The sequence below is a fragment of the Tachypleus tridentatus genome, chromosome 13 (assembly GCF_004210375.1).
Source record: "Tachypleus tridentatus isolate NWPU-2018 chromosome 13, ASM421037v1, whole genome shotgun sequence".
In the NCBI taxonomy this organism is placed as follows: domain Eukaryota; kingdom Metazoa; phylum Arthropoda; class Merostomata; order Xiphosura; family Limulidae; genus Tachypleus; species Tachypleus tridentatus.
Window position 1 is genome coordinate 79,323,422 of NC_134837.1, and position 23,081 is coordinate 79,346,502.

The 23,081-nt window shown below is 35.0% G+C and overlaps 1 long non-coding RNA gene across 1 annotated transcript in view; it reads right to left on the reverse strand.

Annotated features, from left to right (window-relative positions):
• Positions 1 to 20,467, reverse strand: part of LOC143237895 (uncharacterized) — a 199,689-nt gene extending 179,222 nt beyond the window's left edge. The window contains exon 1 of the long non-coding RNA XR_013020322.1: positions 20,333 to 20,467. This is a non-coding gene — a long non-coding RNA (uncharacterized LOC143237895). The remainder of the gene's footprint in view (positions 1 to 20,332) is intronic.
• Positions 20,468 to 23,081: the final 2,614 nt, after the last annotated feature.

A 23,081-nucleotide genomic window follows, 5' to 3' on the forward strand; every position in this document is an offset into this window, starting at 1 on the left:
CATGTTTTAATACATTTTAATATTACAAGATGTTTGCCAACAGCAACCTGCTTTAATACATTGTAGTATTACAAGGTGTTCGCCAACAGTAACGTGTTTTAATACATCTTAATATGACAAGATGTTCGCCAACAGTGACCTGTTATAATACATTCCATTATTACAAGATGTTCGCCAACAGTAGCCTAGTACATTTTAGTATTACAAGATGTTCGCCAACAATAACCTGCTTTAATACATTCTAGTATAACAAGATGTTCGTCAACACTAAAGCAGGTTATGCTTTAATACATTGTAGTATTACAAGGTGTTCGCCAACAGTAACGTGTTTTAATACATCTTAATATGACAAGATGTTCGCCAACAGTGACCTGTTTTAATACATTTTAATATTACAAGATGTTCGTCAATAGTAACCTGTTTTAATACATTTTAATACTACAAGATGTTCGTCAACAGTAACTTGCTTTAAAATATTTTAATATTTCAAGATGTTAGTCAATAGTAATCTGTTCTAATACATTCCATTATTACAAGATGTTCGCCAACAGTAGCCTAGTACATTTTAGTATTACAAGATGTTCGCCAACAATAACCTGCTTTAATACATTCTGATATAACAAGATGTTCGTCAACACTAAAGCAGGTCATGCTTTAATACATTGTAGTATTAGAAAGTATTCGCCAACATTAACCTGCTTTAATACGTTGTAGTATTACAAGTGTTCGCCAACAGTAACATGTTTTAATACATTTTAATATTACAAGATGTTTGCCAACAGCAACCTGCTTTAATACATTGTAGTATTACAAGGTGTTCGCCAACAGTAACGTGTTTTAATACATCTTAATATGACAAGATGTTCGTCAACAGTAACTTGCTTTAAAATATTTTAATATTTCAAGATGTTAGTCAATAGTAATCTGTTCTAATACATTCCATTATTACAAGATGTTCGCCAACAATAACCTGCTTTAATACATTCTAGTATAACAAGATGTTCGTCAACACTAAAGCAGGTTATGCTTTAATACATTGTAGTATTAGAAAGTATTCGCCAACATTAACCTGCTTTAATACGTTGTAGTATTACAAGTGTTCGCCAACAGTAACTTGTGCGTAAAGATATAGACTTCACCCTTGAATTTTGACTAATCGGATAAACTTTTTAAGACTATTCCTTCTAAGAATACTATTCAAAACGACATTGTCACCACAAATTGTTGTCATTAGTCACTTCATGATAAGAATAGTGTTAGATTCATCATCACTCACATATCAGAGAATTAGTTTTAAAGCTATGTCCATTCCTCACTCATGACTTCGTGGTTTTATTCACCTATACAAAGAAACACGTGATTATCTTAGGGTTTCTTTACTGCAATTAACTTTAAAGTCATTTACGTTCCCGCCAGTCAGTATGTAATTAACTCTGGGGTTAGACATTGCGGGTTTATACTCAGGATCATAATAGCCTTTGCCAGATCGTACCTGGTGAACATGAAGGTTGTGTATATTGTACCCCTATACTGTTAGGATGATTTTCGGATCATATTTTTAACAAACCACATGGATAACTCACATACATCCATATACAAAACATCATTTTATAACTGAAGATACTTTAATCCACCTCAACCATAATATATTATTTTTTTATATTATATTAATTATGTCAAGTATTAGATGTAGTTTGGTTAATTGTAAGGTAACCTCTACTCTAGCCAGAACCTACCAGGTTAATAGCACGGTTACTACCTCTCTTACCGTATGCTATTTGGTTAATATGGAGGTGAATTAATCCTGTCCAGAATCCATAAAGTTAAAACTGAGGTTATATTCGCCTCTGAAATGAGTTATCGAGCTAATTTTGATGTCACCTTCACTTCTGCCACAACATATTGTGTTAATTTAGAGATCCCGTTAACCTCTGACAGTCATACCTTGCCAATTTCGCGGTCATTTCTCGTACTGCGAATAAATAACTTAAACACTATGTTTGTCTTCGAAGACTGTGTAATCATTTCTTTAGTATGATGAAAGTAGTACTTTTCATAGTCATGTCCATTCTTACCATTGTTTGTTTGTTTGTTTTTTGAATTTCGCACAAAGCTACTCGAGGGCTATCTGTGCTAGCCGTCCCTAATTTAGCAGTGTAAGATTAGAGGAAAGGCAGCTAGTCATCCCCACCAACCGCCAACTCTTGGGCTACTCTTTTACCAACGAATAGTGGGATTGACCCTCACAATATAACGCCCCCACTGCTGGGTGGGCGAGCATGTTTGGCGCGATGGGGATGCGAACCCGCGACCCTCAGATTACGAGTCGCACGCCTTAACACGCTTGGCCATGCCGGGCCCTACCATTCTTACCAAGCGTGATCAACTTTATAATCTCAGTTATCTCTGCTTAACAATAAATGGTTAATTTTGAAACCCTATTCATCTATGTTAATTTTTACGTTGTCTGTTTCAGGAGTGTGTGTGTGTTTCTTACCGCAAAACCAATTGTGCTGTCTGCTGAGTCAACCGTGGGGAATCGAACCCCTGATTTTAGCATTGTAAATACGATGATTTATTGCTGTCCCAGCGGAGGACCTGTTTCAGGAATTATGTAATTAATTTCTCGAACACATCTATATTTTTGAGGCATCTTGTGGTTAATTATAGAATCAAATTATTTCCTGATGTATACCATGTTCAAAATGAATACGCATCCTTTACATAAACCACGTGGACTGCTTCCCGCTTCTCATGCAGACATAGGTAGTTTTGAGGCTACATCCAACTCTGTAAACACGTTTCTTCGCTTTCTTTTTTTTTCTGATTTTTTTTTTTTAACTTTCAAACTAACAGATCTGGAAGAAGCAGGCTAGCTAGTCAACAGTACTGACCGTCAATTCTTGAGCTACTCTCGTCTAGACGAGTTGTAGAATTTGACTGTTACAATTGTAGCACACCCCCTGCCGCACAACTCGTTAACGACTTCGTGTTACCTTTCTCTTTGTTACCTCTTTTTAACACCCGACTTGAAATATAAAAGAAATTTAGTTATAGGGGAAATCCTAAAAGAAGTAAGGTATATTTTTTGCATCAAAGTACATTTCACCAAGTGTAAAATATATCTTAAATCTATATAATTTCACTCTCAAACCAAGTCATAAAAATAAACTAAAAACGTCTTAAAATGCGTCACAAAACTGTATTAAAAACACAACAATGGCACCAGTGACTTATTCATTACATTATCTTAAGCCTTTTTTTGTATTTTTAAAGAGAATCTGGTTACTACGTGTTGCTAAACATATATATTACATATTAACTTTTCTTGTTCAGAGTTCATGAGCCCTCCAATGGCTCAGTGGTGAAACTCTGAACTTCTAGTACTACAAATCGGGAGTTGATACTCATGGAAAGCACAAACAGATAACTTTTTAATTTTGTGTTTAAACAAAACTCAAGAAATGATATTTTGGATCCAGTCGAGTATTGAACTAATAAGAAATGTCTGTATGAAATACAAGAATATTAGTGTTTGTTTTTCAAAACTTATTTGAAGGAAAACTTTAAGATTTCGAGGCTTAACGAATTCCTGAAAGATTCAATAGCTAAGCCTATTTTTAAGGTGAATATATTTAAACTTGCGAAAAACCTTACATTAAATAAGGTTTTTAAAACCTGATCGATTATCTCCAGCGTTACTTTTCACTGTGAAACCAGAACATAAAACATAAATCTAAGTGCTAACAGTTTGAATAAGTATTAATTTTAATGTAATATTGTATTATCGTTGGACATAGTCTGTTCAGGTATTTCATGAATTGTTCGATCTTATCTACAGTTTCTGGTCACATTACACACATATTCAAGATACCTGAGTCAAATTCAGGGGCTCAGAACAGTTGTTTTGAAGGTGTAACATTCAGTAACTTCCACGTAGACGTTACAGAGTACCTGTGAGCCCAGGGCTGGACCCCCTTGGTACTGATAGTGTTTCACTTCATATTGAAAGTAGGTTCTGTTGATGCAGTAAGGTTTATTATTGTATAGGTTGTCATCTGGATGTGTTCCTTGAGAAATATGCCATTTTTAAGATGCAGGTGGGCGTGTTTTTAGTGTTTACGGGGTTAACTAGAATGGAAGCAATGAAGCTAATCATTGCGTCTTGTGAGGTTATTACAATATACTTCTGTAATTTGCACAATGAGGACTGAGTTCTTAACACGCGAGGATCTTCTCCGGTATAATAATAGCATTGTATCCACGAAATGTTTAACTAAGAGGAGGCGTAGAGAATCTCTGCAGTTAACCATGGGGCAAAGGTAGTGGCTATCCTTGTAATTTTTTAAGCAGACCATATACACGTGGAGTAGAACTGTGACCTACTGTTAAATGTTTGACTGTTTCAATTTTTTTAATGTTTCTCAATGAGTTTGTTAATCTTGTCTTCTGTGTTAGATATTAAGTAAAACAGATCTTCTTGCAGAGTTTTATGTTTCTTTATAATTACGGTTGTGTTGTTTGTTTGTTTTTGAGAGCTATCCGCGTTAGCCGTCCCTAATTTAGCAGTGTAAGATTAGAGAGAAGGCAGCTAGTCATCACCACCCATCGCCAGCTCTTGAGCTACTCTTTTATAAACGAATAGTAGAATTGACTGTCACATTATAACGCCCCCACGGCTGAAAGGGCGAGTATGTTTGGTGTGACGGGGATTCGAACCCACGACCCTCGGATTATGAGTCGAGTTCCTTAACCACCTGGTCATGTCGGACCTACGGTTGTATTTTTCTTGCCTGATAGTAGAATTATTATGGTGTTGTATATTCTTAACTTTCCAACGGCAATGTTTCAGTTATGGTAACATTATAGTAAGATTTAAATTTCATGGATTTCCGGAGTAGATTCCAGACTCTATTTTGATTCTGAATTTTCCCTTTTCGTCACCAAGTCACATTCATCTACATATTGAGCTTCACAACACTAGGTTTCCTGTAAGCAGTTGTCAGAACAGAAAAAAATGATTTTCCAACTTATCGGTATTTTCAAGGAATAACTACACATTCTTATACCGTTGGTCTCACTCTAGTATTAATACCATTCTTGTGTTGTACGTAATCATCGAATAAATATACAATAATTTTGTTAATCAGTCCTCACGTAATTCTTTAATAAATTTACAGAAACTTTGTTAATCAAAAACATTGTAATCTCTTTCAATAACTCTACTGTACTTTATCAATCAGAAGTTTGGTAGACCCCAAATAACTCTACTGTACTTTATAAATCAGAAATTTGGTAAATCCCAAATAACTCTACTGTACTTCATCAGTCAGAAGTTTGGTAAACCCCGAATAACTATACTGTACTTTATCAATTAGAAGTTTTGTAAATCCTGAATAACTCAACACTACTTTACCAATTAGAAATTTGGTAAATCCCGAATAACTCTACTGTACTTTATCAATCAGAAGTTTGGTAAACCCCGAATAACTCTACTGTAATTTATCAATCAGAAGATTTTCTAAACTTTATCCGAGTTTTGTTAACTCTACTGAATAACTCTACTGTACTTTATCAATCAGAAGTTTTGTAAACCCCGAATAACTCTACTGTACTTTATCAATCAGAAGTTTGGTAAACCCCGAATAACTCTACTGTACTTTATCAACCAGAAGTTTTGTAAATCCCGAATAACTCTACTGTACTTTATCAATCAGAAGATTTGTAAATCCTGAATAACTCTACTGTACTTTATCAATTAGAAGTTTTGTAAATCCGGAATAACTCTACTGTACTTTATAAATCAGAAGATTTGTAAATCCTGAATAACTCTACTGTACTTTATAAATCAGAAATTTGGTAAACCCCGAATAACTCTACTGTACTTCATCAGTCAGAAGTTTGGTAAATCCTGAATAACTCTACTGTACTTTATAAATCAGAAATTTGATAAACCCCGAATAACTCTACTGTACTTTATCAACCAGAAGATTTGTAAATCCTGAATAACTCTACTGTACTTTATAAATCAGAAATTTGGTAAACCCCGAATAACTCTACTGTACTTTATCAACCAGAAGTTTTGTAAATCCTGAATAACTCTACTGTACTTTATAAATCAGAAATTTGGTAAATCACGAATAACTCTACTGTACTTTATCAATAAGAAGTTTTGTAAATCCGGAATGAAAACTACTGGCACTTTATTAATCAAGTTTGTTGTAATTCTTGAATAATTATATTGAAACCTTATAGGTAAAGTTTTTTTCTAATACTTGAATAACACTGGCAGGACTTTATATATAAGTCTTATTCTGATGCTTGAATAACATTATTAGGCCTTTGTTAAGAAAAGGTTATTCTAACACTTGAATAACACTTAGAATTTCAGTTACTTTTTGTTTCTGCCCACTCTGTATATTTGATATGTTCTTAATTCTCACCGGCCTGGCATGGCCAAGCGCGTAAGGCGTGCGACTCGTAATCCGAGGGTCGTGGGTTCGCGCCCGCGTCGCGCTAAACATGCTCGCCCTCCCAGCCGTGGGGGCGTATAATGTTACGGTCAATCCCACTATTCGTTGGTAAAAGAGTAGCCCAAGAGTTGGCGGTGGGTGGTGATGACTAGCTGCCTTCCCTCTAGTCTTACACTGCAAAATTAGGGACGGCTAGCACAGATAGCCCTTGAGTAGCTTTGTGCGAAATTCCAAAACAAACAAACAAACAATAATTCTCACCATAAATATATATTATCTGAACATTTCATAATATGATTTTTTACATTCTCTGATATTACAACAAAAATTGAGATAATTTATCATACCCTTATTTTTTTCTTTCGTCTTTGTGGTTTATAAAAACATTTGGTATTTATAAATAGAACAGTATAGTGTCTTTTAAATTAATCTTCTTGTAAGATTTTCGTCTTACTTTTATTTGACTTATAATCAGTAATAATAATCGATTTTCAATAATATTATGCAAGCTCTAAAGAAATACAAATATTTCCCCATTAAAAGTTGATGTCTAATGAGCACATTTTTAATAACACTGATAATCTATTGTAATAAATCAATGTACATCTATTCTCGCCTCTTTTTTAATTTTGTATTATTACATGTTCCCCTAAGTAATTATTTTATAAAAACAACAACAATTATCCACATTCTAAAAAAATGTTTCACTGACAATTTTTACATGCAACAATGAGATCTAAAAAAAACATAAATCAAACAACTCTCCTCAATATAAGCTTAAAAAGTAACAAGCAGTGGACTCATCCATACGAGGCCTGACGTGGCCAGGTGGCTAGGGTGCTTAATTCATAATCTGACGGTCGAGAGTTCGAACTTTCCTTCTCACCAAACATGCTCGCCTTTTCAGCCATAAAGGTATTATAATGTTACGGACAATCCCACTAGTAAAAGAGTAACTCGTGTGTTGACGAAGGATGATGCTGACTAGCTGTTGTCTTTACACTGCTAAGTTAGGGACGGACAGAGCAGATAGTCCTCGTTTAGTTTTGACGAAATTCAAATCAAATTCGTCCAGAAAACATCTGCATTGCTTATTTCAAATTTCTGCACAAAGTAACAGAAGGATTATTTCACTTTGAACTCATTGACCAGAGGGAAGGAAACCAGCCAACCTCTTGAACTACTCTTCCTACGATGGAATATAGCTGTCACTCTTCTTACGCATCAACGCCTCAAAGTACTGAGAAGGTTTTCGTGGTAACGAGAACCCCGAATCCTCGGATTTACAATCCTGAAACGCTTGCTGCTAAGGTAAAATGCCTGTAATAATAATTATTATGTGTGTCTTCTTCTGTGCTTACATACTATAATCTGGGATAAAACTTCAATAAAACAATAACTGCTCCATGCTATACTGAAATATCTGTAAAGTTTCCTAGTATACTCACTAGTATACTCAATAGTATACTCACATTTTATAGTTTTAGATTTCATACTTTTAAATGCAATTTTCTTTAAGCAGCCCTCATCTCCAGTGGCACAGCGGTATATATGCGGACTTACATTTCTATAATCTGAGTTTCGATACCTGTGGTCGGCATTGTAAAGATAACCCACTGATATTGTTTTGTGCTTAACTTTAAACAAACAAATGATTCTTTAAGATATTAGAGGACTGCTCGTCAAAGACAACTCGAGATGAAATAAAATTTTCTATTTTTGGATTATAAAGAAATATAGAATTAAAATATTGTGCTCCGAATATATTGTTTATAACGCATCATTTTACTGGTCTCAAACAACATTAAGCAACTTCAACTTCACTAACTAGCGTTTATAACACTTCATATAGTGACCTAAGACAAGTTACACGGAAAGAGCGCTTCTTTAATTGTAACACATTCTCAGCTGGTGTTAATAACATATCCTTTATACTAACCCAAGATGGTAGTATACAGATTGACTACTCCTGTAACTATCGTTTAGAAACTACACAATGGCTACCCCTAGAACTAGTATTTATAAAGCATTCTTGAAGTGACTGTTGTTTCTCTTCAAATAATATTAAGTTATAAGAAAAATAGTGACACTCCAGATTTTCGTTTTGTTTGTTTGTTTCACAGTGAGATAAATTTACTTCGCAATTCACGTGGAAATAGAAAATGACTTGTGATACGACGCAGGTATTTTTTTCGAGAGGCTATCTAACAGCAGCTACATTTTACAAAAACAACAACAAAGCAGAACCATTAACATTGTCTCAGGAGACAAAGGTTGTCTTTATGGAACAGTTTGTTTCAATCAGGAAAGTTCCAGAGCGTTTTTGGACGTATCTTTTCGAAACAAATTCAAGACACGTTTTCATTTGTTAATTGATACGTTTTAAGTGAAATACAAAATTCTCAAGTCTCCATACTGTCCAGTACTGAGGTCTAGTCATTGGGAGGAAATTTAGTATATAGCAATAAAGCTACGTTTTCAGCATCATTAATTAACTAATTATCAGTCTTTTATACGTCTGCTATTATACTTTTATATTTAGCTTTCACCTGTGATTTGGTAGGGAAAATCAAAACATCACGATAGTCAGCAGTGGGATGAGTAGACAGGAACACTTTGAAAGCAGCTATAAGCATAATGTTGTATTCAGCTTGGTGCACAATATCTACCAAGTGGTTCTAAATAGTTTCTGAATACCTCTGCGATTCATTTGGAGATTTATATGCTTCTTGTGTTTAGTCGTTAAGCTCGTGATGCACTGACGGATTTCAGTCAATTACCATTTCAAATACCTTTTGGCAACCCAAGTACCAAAACATTGCGGGAAATGTCATTTTAGCCATAAAAAGGTACCAAAAATTTCAATTAAAATTAAGAAAAGCCGGATTGAGTAGTTCTGTTTTTCCACAAAAATGTTTCCCATTGGCTCGTGAGAGGCCTGTTAAAATTACATCATTTGTGTAAATGTAATATCACGTTCAAAGTTTGTTTTTTGTACAAAGGCTAGTGCAATTTATATAACCTTTCATTATAAAATATTCTAAACGTTTTTCTGTATGGCGACTTGGCTATATTTTATATTGACCCACAAATGATAACACGTGTAGCAACAAAAACAGAAAAGAAAATGAAACCTAAAAAGTTCCTTCCTTTAGGAGAATGTAAAAGTTAAAACCATTTTAATCTGTTTGTATTCAAAGAGCAGAAAGTGTAGAGTGTGTGTTTTCTTAGAGCAAAGCGGCATCGGACTATCTGCTGAGCAGAAGGTATGTAAGACATGAACATGAACAAGCAGTTATATAAATAAACAGATATTTTATATATTATAAAATACACGTAGACAGACATATAGCTAGATGGGTAGAAAGTGAGAGAGTTAGACAAAATATTGTCTGTTTATTATTAAGTAACAAACTAATCAATGACTTGGTTATCTGTGCCGTTCCCACCACGGGTATCGAAACTCGGTTTTTAGAATTATAAGCCTTCAGACTTACCAATGAGAAAAGAAATGCTATATAAAGAGAAGAGATAGATAGAAAAATGAAATGAGAAAGAGACGCTTGAACATATTTATAGGAGAAGACGTAATTAGAAGTAATACACGTGTCTATCTACAGCATCTGGATAGTTAATGTTTTGTCGGTTAATTAACAGGATACAAACGTTTTAAAACTGTATTTACATTTTTTATTATTGAATGTTCTGTCTCTTCCGATACACTATTTGCGGAAGCAACATTGTTTCAACTTCTCCAAACAAAACGTGTTCGCCAAGAAACATCAAGAACGAGATGACGTCAGAACCATTTTCAGTTTCTCTTTCAGCGGTGCTTAGGCCTAACGCAACCTCCTGCTGAATACAACAATATGGAATCGTTTGATTTATAGAGCGCTAGCTTTTGTGTCAAGATTGTGAAGTTAGAACAATGGTCCATCCTTAGGTTCAAACAGTGTTTCTTTTCTCTGCTCAGCTATGCCAGTGGGGTTACGTGTGTATATTTATATATATATCATTAACGCTAATGCTACAAAGAATATATGGAAGGGGATTGGAAGGTCTACGCTTCTCTTTGTATCTTGAGGAATGTGTAATGACTGAATTATGCACAATATATATTACACACACACATACATATATATATAAACAAATTTATGGAAAGATAGTCAAGCTAAACAAGAAAGAGAAGTTATATCACTTTTAAGCAAGTACAAGCAATATAATTTTGAAAGGGGCGTGTCCTTCTTTATATATAATGTTAAGTTAAGAAGATATAAATTCAAGCTTAATGTGCATAAATCCTGGGAAGTTATTAAAGTATTGAAACCCATTTATAAAATAAATATCACAACTTGATAAGTAATACATTTTTCACAGAAACAGTTATTTTCAAGATGTAATCTTTGAATAAACACCTAAATATTATAAATAATAGATATAAATACCAACGTTTACCAGTAAGTAAAGATATAAATATCAACATATACCATTTCTCGAAATCGGCTAAGAGGATTTGGACCCGAAAGTTGGTATAGAAGAAATTAATTTTGGAGGGTCAAGGTCACGAAAATAAATAAGAAAGTCGCTGTCTGCTAACATGGAGACCGATTTTTCATACTATTTTTCTTTATAACTCAGTCTGAAATAATCGTATTTTCATGAAACTAGTTGGACATCCCTTGGTAATGAGAAACCCACTTGAAGTAAGAATGTATCTTGGGACGACTGGCATCGGTATTTGTTAACCTGAAGATGACCTAAGAAGGTCGAAATGTTGTTCTCTGTTTTATTAGTAAAAGTTTTAATACCCATACCAGCCATCCTGAAATACATAGGGGGACATTTGTAGAATATTATTTCTCCTACCAAACATGGTCCGTGTCCGTTGATAACGACAGACATACAAAGACGTTTGTGTATTTTTTTTAATATGATCTACGCTGTACTGTAGAGGTATATATTCTGCTGACAGGATATCCCAACGTTTTATTGAGCTATTGGTACAGATAATATTATTTATGCATTTATTTATTTATCATTATTAAACAGTAATAAATATTTTGCTCTATATTTTTCTGCTGATAAGGTAAGTTTACTAGACTTCTATTATGTGTATGTGTGGGTACATCAAAAGATACTAACAATAGCGACCTAATCCATCAGTGTTTTCTGCATCTGAGCATGCGTGACATTTTCTCCCGTTTGTATAAAGCAAAGCGTTCTCGAAAATAATGAATAAGGCGTGGGATAATGGGTATGCCGTCCTACGTATACGTGTTTATGTTCACACACATTCACGCATTGTAGAAGTTAAAAGTCAATCAGAAACAATAATGACACGCTGAGCAGGTGCGGCAGGCTACCTCTTCAACGCATTTTTCACACAAAAGGAAACCATTCTTTTCATTGCAGTGTTCACCACACAGTCTAGCGAAACTTAATATAACGCTATTCATAGGGCTCTTGTTTAACTCGAAGAGTACTGCATGCTCAATACGTTTATAAGCAGTCGTTTCTTAGACGTAAAATCATGCAGTATATTTCTAAGAAAAATGTCCAGTAACACAAGGAAACATTACCAATTTGTTATAAGATATATAAATCCAAACGTGACAGAGGTTAAACAGACAAATATAAAAAACAATTGATTTAAAATAATACGTTTTTTTGTTACCTAATCATCACTACCCACCGTAGACTCTTGGACCACTCGTTTATCAACGAAGAATGGGATTGAGTGTCACATAATAACGTTCTCAGAGTTGAAATGGCGAGTATGTTTCGTGGGACGGGTATTCGAACTCACGATCTGAGGATCGCGGGTAAAGCGCTCTAACTACCTGGCCTTGCTAGACGAAGTGAAATTGAAACATTTTAAAAATCACCTTCAGGCCCAGCATGAGCAGATGGTTAAGGCACTGGACTCGTAATCAGAGGGTCGCGAGTTCGTATTCCCGTCACACCATACATTTTCGCCCTTTGAGCCGTGGGGGCATTATAATGTAACAGTCAATCCCACTATTCGTTGGTAAAAGAGTAGTCCAAGAGTTAGCAGTGGGTGATGATGTGTAGCTGCCTCCCTCTAGTTTTACACTGCTGAACTAGAGGTGGCTAGCACAGATAGCCCTCGTCTAGCTTTGCGCAAGATTCAAAACAAGCAACCAAATCACCCTAAAGTTACACTAAGCAATGCTCTTCACATATAAGCATTTAATGACAAAACAAAATAGCTAGAAAGAGGTAAAACTGCTGTAACGTTTTTTTTGTTGTTGGGTGGGTTCTTTTGGATTATTCAGTAAAAAAACAATAGTGTGTGTGTGTGTTTTTTACAGCAAAGCTACATTAGGTTACCTGCTGAGTCCACCGAGGGGATTCGAACACCTGATTTTAGCGTCGTAAATCCGTAGACGTACCGCTGTACCAGCGGGGGACAAAAACAATAGTGGAACCTGACTTTGAATTCAATAATTGACTTATAACTTGTTTATTAATTCACCCCAAACTTTCAAGAAAGTTCAGCCCCAACTGTAATGTTATGTTAGACTCTCATTTGATTAAAAAATCAATATAAATTACTATGAACATCTGGCTTAAATACATAGGATATAACAATAGATAAAATTTACAATGTTACAGTTTGGTTATATTCTAGTTTTCAACTAAATTTCCGGATCCTCTTCCGAGCTAGATTTTTTTTTCCTTTGTTTTTCTCAGTGCTTATAAAGGATCGAAACCTATAATAAAATAACACAATATCGTGTGCAGCAGTTAGAGAACAATAACAAACAAACAGAAAAACACGGTGAACAGAAGAAACCGATAAAAAATCTTGATGTTGGAGAAACTACGAGTTCCAAGACTCTTCAGTTAACTTTGTGTACTTGTTCTTTAATTCGAATAAATATCAATCTTAAATATTCGACTTTATTCTTTAATGGAAGAATTCATTAAACTGTGTAGTTTTTGCTCTCAGATCACAGACTTTTTCTGCAAAAAGCTGTCCGCTTGTTTAGATTCTCTCCTTCCTTCGTTTACCATTAAGAGATGGACAATAATCCACGAGGTAATAATGATTTTTAACATCATTTTGAAGGAGAGTGGCTATGGTCCATTCCATCCAATTCGTGTGCCTCAGTAAAAGTTGAAAATTGTCAAATATACATCCTTCATCATTGCCTTAAGGCCTGGTCCTGCCATTGTTAAACTATCATTTATTATCAACTGTGTGGAGGTAATAACTGATCCAAGCATCGGTATTTACTATCCTTAACCTAAACACTCTTTCCATGTTATCCCTCGTCATGGTATACATGTGTTTGTTAAAAGGAATATTGGGCTCAGAAACGGGCCTGGGATAGATTTTGCCCATATCCTACTTTTATTAATTCCATAGTCTTATAAAAGGTTCATACCTATGTCTGGCAAGTTCAGGTGTAAAAGCCAGAAGGAATACATTAACTCCAAGCATCGCTAGTGATTAAAGAGGCAGAGGTTTTGTGATCATGAGATTTTTTTTTTTTTACTTTCCCTGTATAGTATATTCAGGTAGAGCAACAGGATTGGCCCACTTAATAAGAAAGAGCTCAGTAAAATATTTATTATGAGGTAATTCTGAGCTTGGATTTCATTGAGTTTTAAAAAGAAAGGAGGCTCGGCTTGGCCAGCTGGTTAGGGCGTCGATATGAGGGTCGCGGTATCGAATACCCATAACACCAAACATGCTCGCTCTTTCAACGGTGAGGGGGTTCTAATTTGACGGACCATCCTACTATTCGTTGGTAAAAGAGTAGCCCAAGAGTTGGCAGTGGGTGGTGATGACTAGCTTCCTCTGCCTCTAGTCTTACACTGCTAAATTGGGGACGGCTAGAGCAGATAGCCCTCATGTAGCTTTGCGTGAACTTCAAAACAAACAATCAAAAAGAAAGACCCTGGATAGAAATTTTGAAAACACGATGAAACAATCTATATTCAAACTGAACCACAACTAAAAAAAATGTGTATATATGACAAAAGGCAGTTCTTTTGCTATATAGTTGTCTTACTAAACACTCTTAACAACTTATAAACGTCTTATATATATTGATTGCCAACCGTGGTGTCTGTCCAAACATTCGTCTGTCTCTGTTTGAAAAGCTGCGCACGCAGACAAAGCTCAACAATCACTTTTGAAATAACGGATAAACAGGCATGAATAATGTTTATAAGAAATTTTATTTCTCAACCAGGATATTCTACACTAAACTGTTAGTAATTATTCACACCATTATTAACATTTCAAATTGTGATGTAACTTAAATAATAAAAAAATGTAGATTCATTATATGTTGTTATTGAGTGGCTCTAAGTATGATTGAAATGTTCAACAATTGATTTCCATGATGGGCGGTATAATTAGCTCAGAGCTCTGACTCTGAGTGAAACTAAGTGTGTAACAATTGAATTTTTTAAAGTCCATGAAATTATTAAAATTGATAGCTTAATTTAAACCGTCAGTGGGGACGGGCACTTTTGCTTGTGTTTAATAAGAATTAGTTGATATTGTAGTTACATTTTACGAAAGCGTTACTATTTACAAAGAAATAAAGTAAACAACCACAGTATTACGTACAATAGTTCAAAACACTATAATTTCAGGTCACGTACACCATCCTTGTAACTGTTGGTCATTCCCATTTTAACATAAGTGTGGTTATAACATGACTTTTCTCTGGAGAACACAATGTGTGTAATTATAGTTACCTGAACCAGTGCTATTTTCAGAGAATAGCAAAATAACAGAGGCAGTTGAAGCAAGATCAACTCAACGACGTCTTTGGTCACGTGCTACGAAAAGCCTGCATTTATAGAGTAAAAGAGATATATTTAAAACAATATTATACTAAAATAGGAAGGTAGAAGTGTCTCTGTGTGTCACGTAGCTCGTAAACCGCTATTTGTATTATTGCGGCAATGAGTATCAAAGTGTAAAATTAAGTTATGTCATTAAAATTGTATTATATTGTCACTGTAACTGTGAGCCACGGGCCCAGAGTGTTATATTGTCACTGTAACTGTGAGCCACGGGCCCAGAGTGCTTTAGTATATTATATTTCGAGTTTGTTAATATATCATACGTTTTGCATCAGTTACCAGAATTATTTGTATTTGTATCTTACTGGATACCTAAATACTGCTTAGTTACAGGTAAAACGCCCCCAGTGGCTCAGCGGTATGTCTACGGACTTACAACGCTAAAATATGGGTTTCAATACCCGCGGTGGGCAGAGCACAGATAACCCATTGTGTAGCTTTGTGCTTAATTCAAAAACACCAACAATAACAGGTAAAACTCAATTTTGCAGTAAGAAGTTCTATCATATATAGCACAGGCATAGGGGCTGGGAGCCTTGACCTCAGGGTGTGTTTCACCTCCCCCTGGAAGAAGATTAATATTAAGCGCCTGCTGATGTTTTAAGGGCTAGACTACTACTCTTGCTTCTTTGAAAAATTACTAAAAGTACGCTTAATAAATGCATCAGATAGACTTTAACTTATAAGCCCATAGATACTTTTCGCCTCTTGTCCCTGTACAGTGATGCTAATAGCTTATATATTACACTATTTTCAGGTTTTTGAGAACAGTTAGTTTTCAAGAATACCTTAAGGTGTTTTTAGAAATAATAAAGAAAGATTTGTCTGTTTATTTGTGTGAAACTAAACACGAAGCTACACGACGGACTATCTGTGCTCTGCCCACCATGGGTATCAAAACCCGGTTTCTAGCGTTGTAGATCTGTAGACATAGCACTATGCTACTGGGGGGAGGTAAACAATAAGAAAAAGAGCATCTCAATCTCCTTTCAGTGTGTGCGTGTTTTCTTATAGCAAAGTCACATCGGGCTATCTGATATGTCCACGGATGGGAATCGAACCCCTGATTTTAGCGTTGTAAATCCGTAGACTTAATACTGTACCAGCGGGAGACAGGATACATATCGATATTTATATATTTATCATTTATTTCCTTTGAACTGTGCAAATTGATCGAACTCTTCAAGATACGTTGTCTCCTCAGTAACTGGTTTATTTGTTTTGAATTTCATGCAAAGCTGCACGAGGACTATCTGCGCTAGCCGTCCTTAATTAAGCAGTGGAAGACTAGAGGGATGGCAGCTAGTCATCACCACCCACCGCCAACTGTTGGGCTACTCTTTTACCAACGAATAGTGAGACTGACCGAAACATTATAACGCTCTCACGGCTGAAAGGGTGAGCATGTGTGGTGTAACGAGGTTTCGAACTCGTAACCCTCAGATTACGAGTCGAGTGCCTTAACCACCTGTCCATGCAGGGCCCCTAGTAATTGCGACAACTTGAAAGATTAATTTATAAAACAAAAACTAAACACTTTATTTAACTTATCCAGTGGGGTGCTGCACTTGGAAAAATTGATTCCGTATATATTATAAAGCCGAAGTAATTTGAATATTATTTTCTCCTGAATCATACAGAACATACTTAATTGTTTAGAAAAACACACAACAAAACTATCTTACGTAGCCCCACATTACGGTATTACAAATCTACTAGTGCAGATAGGTAACGTATGGCACAGTATTATAACCAGAAACAGCAAACCTGAAACACAGGTCTATCAGTACGTTAGCAGGAAACCTTAAACACGTGTCCTAATATATATATACGAAGAACCTTTAAAATAGGTCCACTAATATATAAACAGAGAATCCAAAATATAATATCACAACCATAAGTAGAAAATTTAAACCCAAATCCACTAATATATGAGTAGGATACGTAAAACAAAGGATTGCATCCATATACAAGAAATCTAAAACACAGGAATACAAAAATAAACAGAAGGAATAAAACCAGGTATATAAATATATAAAGTGAACAAATATCAACCAAGTTAAACAAAAATAAGTAATTTATCTTAAGTAATAAAAATATATATTAACATTTGTTACTGAAGAGCAATTTATAAAATACGTTTAACAATCATATTTATATTATTGAACTAACAGGAATATACAGTACTTTATCAAACATTTGCTACTGAACTAACAAGAATATACAGTACATTATCAAACATTTTCTACTGAACTAGCAAGAATATACAGTACTTTATGAAACATTTTCTACTAAACTAGCAAGAATATACAGTACTTTATCAAACATTTGCTACTGTAGTAAGAAGAATATACAGTACTTTATCAAACATTTTCTACTAAACTAGCAAGAATATACAGTACTTTATCAAACATTTTCTACTGAACTAGCAAGAATATACAGTACTTTATCAAACATTTGCTACTAAACTAACAAGAATATACAGTACTTTATCAAACATCTGCTACTGTAGTAAGAGTACTTTATCAAACATTTGCTACTAAACTAACAAGAATATACAGTACTTTATCAAACATCTGCTACTGAAGTAAGAAGAATATACAGTACTTTATCAAACATTTGCTACTGAACTAACAAGAATATACAGTACTCTATCAAACATTTGCTACTGAACTAACAAGAATATACAGTACTCTATCAAACATTTGCTACTGAAGTAAGAAGAATATACAGTACTTTATCAAACATTTGCTGAACAACTGAACTATCAAACATTTGCTACTGAAGTAAGAAGAATATACAGTACTTTATCAAACATTTTATACTGAACTAGCAAGAATATACAGTACTTTATCAAACATTTGCAACTGAACTAAAAGGAACATAAAGTACTTTACTAAACATTTGCTACATAATATAAAAAAAGATGAACGACAGTAAATCATGTTCATGTTCTCGAGGTTCCATGTTAGTTTATTTAAAACACTGAGAAGATCAGAATAAAAAGCAGTTGAAACTTCACGAATTCCTGTTGAAGAAAAGTGTTTCGATAAATAAACGTCACTTATCAGAAAAGCTGTATGTATTCCGTACTGTAAATTAGTTTATGCATTAGAGCTTACTGATAATAAGATAGCTTAGCAAAATGTAGTATTAATTTATATTGGGTTTGTCTTCCCAGCTGAGGTGGTGTTTTGTTTTCTACTTTTTAGTGCTAATTTTGTGGTTCCTGAAAAATTGTTTAATGAATTAGCTGAAAACAATCGTGTGGAAAGTCGATGACCAAGGGTCAAATCACACAACAGAGGGTGATATCTTACGCTTGCCTTTAAAGTTTATACGCGTGATTTGTTTTCTATCACAAAATATATAACAATATTAATAGGTAACAGAGCATACTTGAACTTGAGGGGTCACCGACGATTGGTGGTCTCTTATTTACCACATTAGTCAATACAATTTAATTTGAAACTGAGACAACGACTTTCCATTATAGTTATGCACAAAGCTCTACTTAACATTGAAAGGGGCACTTCGCTAATGGGTCAAAATGTGGAGCAAGTGCCTTAGTGTCACTCGATTCTGTCGTTTATGATAGCATTTAAGAAAACATTAAATATTATAAATCTTTTGTATCTTTATCTTTCATACAAATCGAAAAGCGATGACACCATAACATTTCTGTTTGGCTAACCATTAGAATCCAAAATAATCAGAATATAGTTGAATAAACGTCATCATAACGTGATGAATCGTGTAAAGCTGAACAATTACAACTAAACGGCCGATGCGTTACGAATTAGCATCCTAAAGATGGGTAGAAATTATGTTACACAAAAGTCAAGGATTATAATGGGTGCGTATTATACAAAAACTGTGTATAAAAGGTTTTCTTAAAACGAATGATTGACTCTTAACATATATCTTGTCTGTGTGTTACCAGTGAAGACAGCTATAAATGAGTATCTACCATCTTTTGTAGTTGTCGTTGGGGTGTTTTGGGACAATATCCTCTGGCGGTTAGATAAAAACTGTTCCCCGATAAGCCTACCATCTCGAAAACCAAGAACCTCTTATTTCAATAGTTATCTTGTCCACGTGCTTATTGTCCATAATATAAAGTGTTTAATGAAATTATTTCATTAGTTAAGCTATACAAAACTTATTCTCGTCTTAAGCACTGCAGAAGAAAAAGAAAAATATATATAGATAAAATACAATAATTTACCTCTGTTGCATAGTGAGTAATAGTGTCATAATTTTAAATATTACTAAATCTGTCATAACAATTAATAAAACAAACCTTGTTAATAAAATAACATCTGCTTTTAACAGTTCAGTCCTGTGATTTTGGTGTTTGTTATTATACAAACTGACAGTTTTGTTAACATTTCCTGATTCCTCGAGACTGCTGAAACGAAATAGCTGCTCTCTCATTTTATTATTGTTTACATTCACATAACCAATTTTTGATTGACACTTTTACAATTATTTTATTATACTTTTCTCTCTATCTCTTGTTTTCTATTTATTAGTCAAGCTTCTTTACTCAGTAGGTTTTTATCACTTTTTGTCATTCATTAGCAATAAGTGTAAAGCTGAGGACAATTTGGAGTTGAGCAGGAAAACACTGCTTAAAGAATAGGAAAAAAGTTGCAAATATTCCAGTTTTTCTTTAGAAATCGGTCGTCCATTAAGTAATCTAACAATCTGGAGACACAGACTACATTAAGATTCCTTTATTATTCTGTGACTAAAATTAATATTGATTTGAATCACCGCAAAACTAACAAAAAATTAAGGCACTTATGTAAAAACGATTAAAGCCAAAACAGGCAAAAGCCATTAATTAGATCTGTACTGGTGCCAGTTGACGCTCAAAATTCGATATATTGAAAGTATTTATTAATAATGAAAATGTATGTAGACTTATCCCGGGCTAAGAAGGTTAGGAAATAACAAAGTTAAACAAAAAATTAGCAACAATGATCTATCTAGATAAGACTTACCTTTCTGTTAATCTTTATAGTGATTTTATAAATTCTACTTGTGATCACAAAGACAATAATTAAACAATGTAAGTAAACAGATGCTGTTCAGTCAACACAGAGCCTTCATATCAACCCACTTAGCCACTCTGGACCACACTGCTAGACTAATTCTAAAAACCGCCGCAAAAGTTTCGTTTAACACGAATGGCTGCAGTGGCGCTGCTCGCGGGTTCCTCATGACATAACCCATCTGCTTAATTCTGTGTTTACTGTAGTATAGGCCTGCAAGCGCATTCGAACCTTTTATTCACGCGCGCTGTTGTTCTAAGAAATTGCACACTCGAATGAGTGCAACGATGTCAGACCAAAGCTTTGTGTTTTAGCTGTCATGTAAAGCGCGATTACAGAACAGGTTTAACAATGGATATTTAAAAAAGAAAAAATGAATGCGTAAACGGAAAAAGGCAGGGAAAAAACCATCGAAAACTTTAGGAGATATATTCACAAAGCCTAATAATACATATTATAAAAAAGATTATTTTCTATTACGCGCTCAAGGGATACTTTGCTGGTCGAATCTAGTGACAAGCATCCCTTGGAATTTCGCGCAAAACTATAGGAGAACTAGCTGCGCCAGCCGTCTCTAATTTAACAGTGAAAAATTAGAGAAACGACAACCACCCACCACTAACTCTTGGGCTACTTTTTTACTAACCAATAGTGGAATTGATCATCACATTATAACGCCCCACAGCTGAAAGAGCGAACATTTTTGGTGTGACGGGGATTTGAACTCTCAAATTACAAATCATGCACCCTAACCACATGGCCATACCGTACTTATGATAAAAAGTACTTTAAAACCTCTCAATATTAAACTCTCCCTTGACAAGGTAGGAAAAACTTGCCCCGGTTCTGGAAAAAAACAAAATGTGTGGCAAACACTATGGAACACTTTTAATTTTAAATCTCCATTATACTAACAATAGAGCGTTGTTGCGTATGGGTAGCCTTTCACGCTTTCTACACTATCCCAAATCTATCAAACTGGCTTATGAACACTAGCGAGTCACACTCTGCACTTTGACACTATAATAAGCCCCCCAGTGACTCAGCGGTATGTCTGCGGACTTACAACGCTAAAAACCGAGTTTCGATACCCGTGTTGGGCAGAGCACAGATAGCCCATTGTGTAGCTTTGTGCTTAATTCAAAACAACAAAAACAACACTATAATAAACCACTTTACCAAATAGAAGAACAAGAAAATGTACATTTAAAATGCACAATTAATGGATTTGATTTAATGTGTAAATTATCCACCTCACCTGGCGACAAAACTGTAAAAAAAAAAAAAAAACACTGTTCAGTTGAATAGTTGAAACAAAGTTTTATGCAATGTAAAAGTATGACTCGCTTACAGCGACGAATATTGTGGACAAGCGATGGCTATTTGAGCATAACAGGGTGAATAGGGCTAAGTGTATTTCCTGCATATGTGTATTTCACGAGCCTCTTTTTAAGATACAATATTATTTAAGGACAGATCTTCATCTGAAAATCCGTTATTGGGATTTTTAATCGATGTTACCATTTAAAAAAAATTTAACAACAGAAAAATTCTTGGAAGTAAAACACAATGTTACTGTTGTTTGTTATTAAGCCTAAAGCTACACAAGGCCCGGCATGGCCAAGCGTGTTAAGGCGTTCGACTTGTAATCCGAGGGTCGCGGGTTCGAATCCCGGTTGCACCAAACATGCTCGCCCTTTCAGCCATGGGGGCGTTATAATGTGACGGTCAATTCCACTATTCGTTGGTAAAAGAGTAGCCCAAGAGTTGGCGGTGGGTGGTGATGACTAGCTGCCATCCCTCTAGTCTTACACTGCTAAATTATGGACGGCTAGTGCAGATAGCCCTCGTGTAGCTTTGCGCGAAATAGAAAAAAACAAGAGCAAAGCTACACAAAGGGTTAGATGTGCTCTGCCCACCACTGATATCAAAACCAGGTGACTAGTTGTATGTGTCCGCAAATGTATTGCTGTGTCGCTGGGAGGCCAAACAGAATATAAAAAAAAAAACTTATAAAAACTTATTAAAATATAAAGGAAACTTACCTTATTGTTAATAAAAATAAAGCATGCTAAATATATTCTGTATCTATAAATTATATTGTCAGAATTAAATATAAATTCCATGGACTCAACAGCTATCCCAATGTGGAGCTTCATCTGTGGACTCAACAGATATCCCAATGTGGAGCTTCATCTGTGGACTCAACAGCTATCCCAATGTGGAGCTTCATCTGTGGACTCAACAGCTATCCCAATTTGGAGCTTCATCTGTGGACTCAACAGATATCCCAATGTGGAGCTTCATCTGTGGACTCAACAGCTATCCCAATGTGGAGCTTCATCTGTGAACTCAACAGATATCCCAATGTGGAGCTTCATCTGTGGACTCGACAGATATCCCAATGTGGGGCTTTACTGTGTGAAAACACAAACATTAAATATAAAATCGCTTATTTTGTCCAGCTACACTATAAGACAGTACTACTTTGTAGTGCACTATGCTAAAGGATAGTGTAGTGATGCTTCTCAGTGACTCGGCGATAAGTCTAAAGATAGCCCGTTGTGTATCTTTGCGCCTACCTACAAACGTACCAAGCGTGATACAACATGTGTGTATACAATGTACAGCAGAATTGTACTGTATAGTGTCCTACTCTGTGAGTTTTGGATGGTACAACACATTCAGTATTTGTATC